The sequence below is a fragment of the Hemitrygon akajei genome, chromosome 25, assembly GCF_048418815.1.
Source record: "Hemitrygon akajei chromosome 25, sHemAka1.3, whole genome shotgun sequence".
NCBI lineage: Eukaryota > Metazoa > Chordata > Chondrichthyes > Myliobatiformes > Dasyatidae > Hemitrygon > Hemitrygon akajei.
In genome coordinates this window covers 7,820,991-7,825,670 of record NC_133148.1, presented here as the reverse complement: position 1 = coordinate 7,825,670, position 4,680 = coordinate 7,820,991, and positions in this window count along the sequence as shown.

Here is a 4,680-nt window from a genome sequence, read left to right as displayed (position 1 = left end):
CTCCACCAATCCACCTGGGCAAGCTCCTCTCTCATGCTTCTGTTATTCCCTTTGTGATTCTGATACACGTGAATAATACTCCTCCCTCTCCAACTGCAGTATGAATTCAATCATATTATGATCACTGGCTCCTAAGGGTTCCTTTACATTAAGCTCCCTGATAAGACCTGGGTTATTACACATCACCCATTCTTAGACAGCCTTTCCCTGAGTAGGCTCAAGCACAAGCTGCTCTAAAAAGCCATCTCATCGGCATTTAACAAATACCCTCTCTTGCAATCCTGATTTTCCCAATCCCCTTGCCTTTTGAAGTCCCTCACTTCAATTGTGACATTACCCTTATTACATGCCTTTTCCAGCTCCGTTTGCAATCTCAACCCCACATCTTGGCCACTATTTGAGGCCTATGTACTGGTTCCCATATATTCCCATAATGGTTTTTTCACCCTTGCAGTTTCTTCACTACACCCACAAAGATTCAAGATTCTCTGACACTGTAGATGTAATTCCATCTCTTACCAACAGAACCACACCACTGCCTGTGCCTTCCTGCCGGTCCTTTTAATACAAAATATCTCCTTTGATGTCAAGCTCCCAACTATGGGTTTCTTTCAGCCACAACTCAGTGATGCCCACATCTCTAATTGCACCAAGAGTTTGTCCACCTTATTCTGAATGCTACATTCATGTAAACACAGCATCTTCAGTCTTGCATTCTGTGCCCTTTTGAATTATGCTTCTGAGGTGTACAAGATGATGAGAAACGTTGATCATGTGGATAGTCAGAGGCTTTTTCCCAGGGCACGAGAGGGCACAGTTTTAAGATACTTGGAAGTAGGTACAGAGGAGATGACAGGAGTAAGTTTTTTTACACTGAGAATGGTGAGTGTGTGGAATGGGCTGCCGGCAACGGTGGTAGAGGTGGAAACGATAGGGTCTTTTAAGAGACTCCTGGATAGGTACACGGAGCTTAGAAAAATAGAGGGCTATGGGTAACCCTAGGTAATTTCTAAGGTAAGGACACGTTCGGCACAGCTTTGTGGGCTGAAGGGCCTGTATTGTGCTGTAGGTTTTCCACATTTCTATGTACAGTTTACCTCTTTGCTCAGTCTGCATTTGTATCCAATCATTGATTTGTCCTTCCTTACGTTCATGTTACACTCATCTGTAACCCTGCTGGCTCATCCTCAGCTCTGTCATACCGGTTCCCACCCTCCTGTTAGTCTTCTTGAAATGAATGCTAACATTGCATTTGCCTTTTTACTTTTGACTCAACATTCAAATTATACTTAAAGCAATCCTGAACCAGTACTACCAAGTTCCCTTACACTTCAATTGCGCCTTCTCCAAAATCAACATTCTGTCACATTGCCATAAGTTATTAGTCAATATTCAGTCATGGCTGAAATGGCAAGCAATATTTGAACCATCAGTACCATAATGGTCAGAAGATTGGGGTTCAATTCCCCCCTCTGTATGTTCTCTCCGTGACTACGTGGGTTTCATCTGGGTGCTTTGGTTTCCATTCATATTTTTCAAAAAGACATATGCGTTAAGTTCAGTAAGTTGTGGTGTACTAAGTTGATGCTAGAAGTATGGTGAGACTTATGGTCTGCCTCCAACACACCTCCGGGTTGTGTTCGTTGTTGACACAAAAGTGATGTATTTTACTCTATGCTTCATGTATGACAAATAAAGCCAATTTTTAGGTGAAGGAAAAAAAATATTGAGCTATCAGGTGGGTATTTTTTTTCCCCTTTCTACCACCATTTATGTGTTCCTTGCCATCATTTACCGATCGCCTCATATGCATGCCACCATAATTCATAAATGACAAATGTTTTGATCCTACAATCAGGAAAGCTTATCAATGTCTTTACTTTCTGAAGAGGCTCAAAAGAGCTGGACTATGCACATCATGTCATTATACAGAGGGCAGTACAGAGTGTTGTATCACTGCATGGAATGGAAACTGCACTGCAGCAGACAGGAAGGCCCTACAACGGGTAGTCAAAGCCACCCAACACATCATTGGCAGCAGCCTACCCATCATCAAGGATATAGAGAAAGGTGCCAGAAATAGGGCCACCTCGCTCATGGACTGTTGTCCCACTCTCATCAGGGAGAAGGCTACGTAACATCCACCAGACTCAAAAACAGTTGTTTCCCCCCAAACAGTAAGGCTGATCAACAGCTCCACCTATTAACCCACCGCACCAGCACTACTTTATCAGTTCCTGTCACCTTATGTACACACTCCTTTGCCTACCATCACTTTATGGATCTACAATTAATCTACATTTATAAGCAATCTTATGTATTTATAATGTTTTTGTTAAATTATTGCATTGTTTATCTTAGTGGTTTTTTTGGTGTTGCATCAGGTCTGGAACAAGGTACCTGGCTTACTGAGAAAGTAAGGAGGCATGGGATCCACATTGCTTAGTGGACCCAGAACTGGCTTGCCCACAGAAGGCAAAGAGTGGTTGTGGATGGGTCATATTCTGCATGGAGGTCGGTGACCAGTGGAGTGCCTCAGGGATTTGTTCTGGGACCCTTGCTCTTCATGATTTTTATAAATGACCTGGATGAGAAAATGGGATGGGCTAGCAAGTTTGCTGATGACACAAAGGTTGGAGGTGTTGTGGATCATTTGGAGGGCTGTCAGGTTACAGCGGGACATTGATAGGATGCAAAACTGGGCTAAGAAGTAGCATATGGAGTTCAAACCAGATTAAGTGTGAGGTGGTTCATTTTGGTACGTCAAATATGATGGCAGAATGTGGTATTAATGGTAAAACTCTTGGCAGTGTAGAGGATCAGAGGGATCTTGGGGTCCGAATCTATAGGACGCTCAAAGCAGCTGTGCAGGTTGACTCTATGGTTAAGAAGGCGTATGGTGTATTGGCCTTCATCAATCGTGGGGTTGAATTTAGGAGCCGAAAGGTAATGTTGCAGCTATATAGGACCCTCGTCAGACCCCACTTGGAGTACTGTGCTCAGTTCTGATTGCCTCACGACAGGAAGGATGTGGAAGCCATAGAAAGGGTGCAAAGGAGATTTACAATGTTGCCTGGATTGGGGAACATGCCTTATGAGAATAGGTTGAGTGAACTCAGCCTTTTCTCCTTGGAGCGATGGAGGATGAGGGGTGACCTGATAGAGGTATATAAGATGATGAGAGGCATTGATCATGTGGATAGTCAGAGGCTTTTTCCCAGGGCTGAAATGGTTGCCATAAGAGGACACAGATTTAAGGTGCTGGGGAGTAGGTACAGAGGAGATGTCAGGGTTAAGTTTTTTACTCAGATAGTGGTGAGTGCATGGAATGGGCTGCTGGTAACGGTGGTGGAGGTGGATACGATAGGGTCTTTTGGATGGAGCTTAGAAAAATAGAGGGTTATGGGTAAGCCTAGTAATTTCTACGGTTGGGACATGTTCAGCACAACTTTGTGGGCTGAAGGGCCTGTATTGTGCTGTAGGTTTTCTATATATCTAATTATTCCGTTCTCCTTTACACTTGTCTCCTGGAAATGACATTAAACAATCTTGACTCTTAGAAATCACATCATTGTAAACTACATTGGATCTATCACAAGCAAGGCCATTGCAGACATTGGAACGGGGGCAGGGATTCAGACATCTTCTGGGTCAGTGTGACCTGTACAACAGGGACGGGCTGCACTGGAGTCTGAGGAGGATCACTGCAGGAATATCCCTGCAGGTGGGTTTGCTGGAGCTGTTGGGAGTGGTTTAAATTAATATGGAAGGGGGTTGGCAACCAGTGTGATAGAGCTGAGATTGAACCAGCAGGTTTACAAGCAGGTGACGGGTGTAACATGAATGTAAGGAAGGACAAGCCAATGATTGGATGCAAATGCAGACAGAGAAAAGAGTTAAATTGTACCACAGAGGCAAAATTCAAAAAGGTGGAGAATGCAGGACTGAAGGTGCTGTATTTAAATGGATGTAGTATTTGAAATAATGTGGATGAACTCCTGGCACAATCAGAGATTGGTCTGTATGAAGTCGTGGGCATCACTGATTTGTGGCTGAAAGGTCATAGCTGGGAGCTTAGCAACAAAGGATATACTACTTTGTATTGAGAACAGGTAGGAAGGCATAGACAGTGGTGTGACTCTGTTGGTAAGATATCCTGGACACGTTCAAGACGAGATGCCTCAAGAAGGCAGCATTCATCATTAATCCATCACCCAGGATTTGCCACCTTCTCATTGCTACCATCAAGAAAAAGGTACGCAAGTCTGAAAGCATACACTCAACATTTCAGGAACAGCTTCTTCCTCTCCACCATCAGATCCCTGAATGTACAATGAGCCCTTGAACACTACCTCACTATTTTCCCTCTCTTTTTGCCCTACTTATTTAATTTTTTAAAAATGCTTATCGTAAAATATAGCTTTTATTATTATGTTTTGCAATGTACCACTGCCACAAAATAACAAATTTTACGGCATATGCTTAAGAACATTGGCCAATCCTGCTCACCACTGTTCCATTCATTTTGGTTACCTCTCTTGTTCTGCTTACCTGTCAACACCTGTCCTGTTAGAAACAGCAAACTTCATGATTCAGTGCAGAACATTAAGGTTAGGAACCAAATCCAGATTTTAACCACACATCTTAGAATGAGGACAGATCATATGGAAGTCTCTGAAA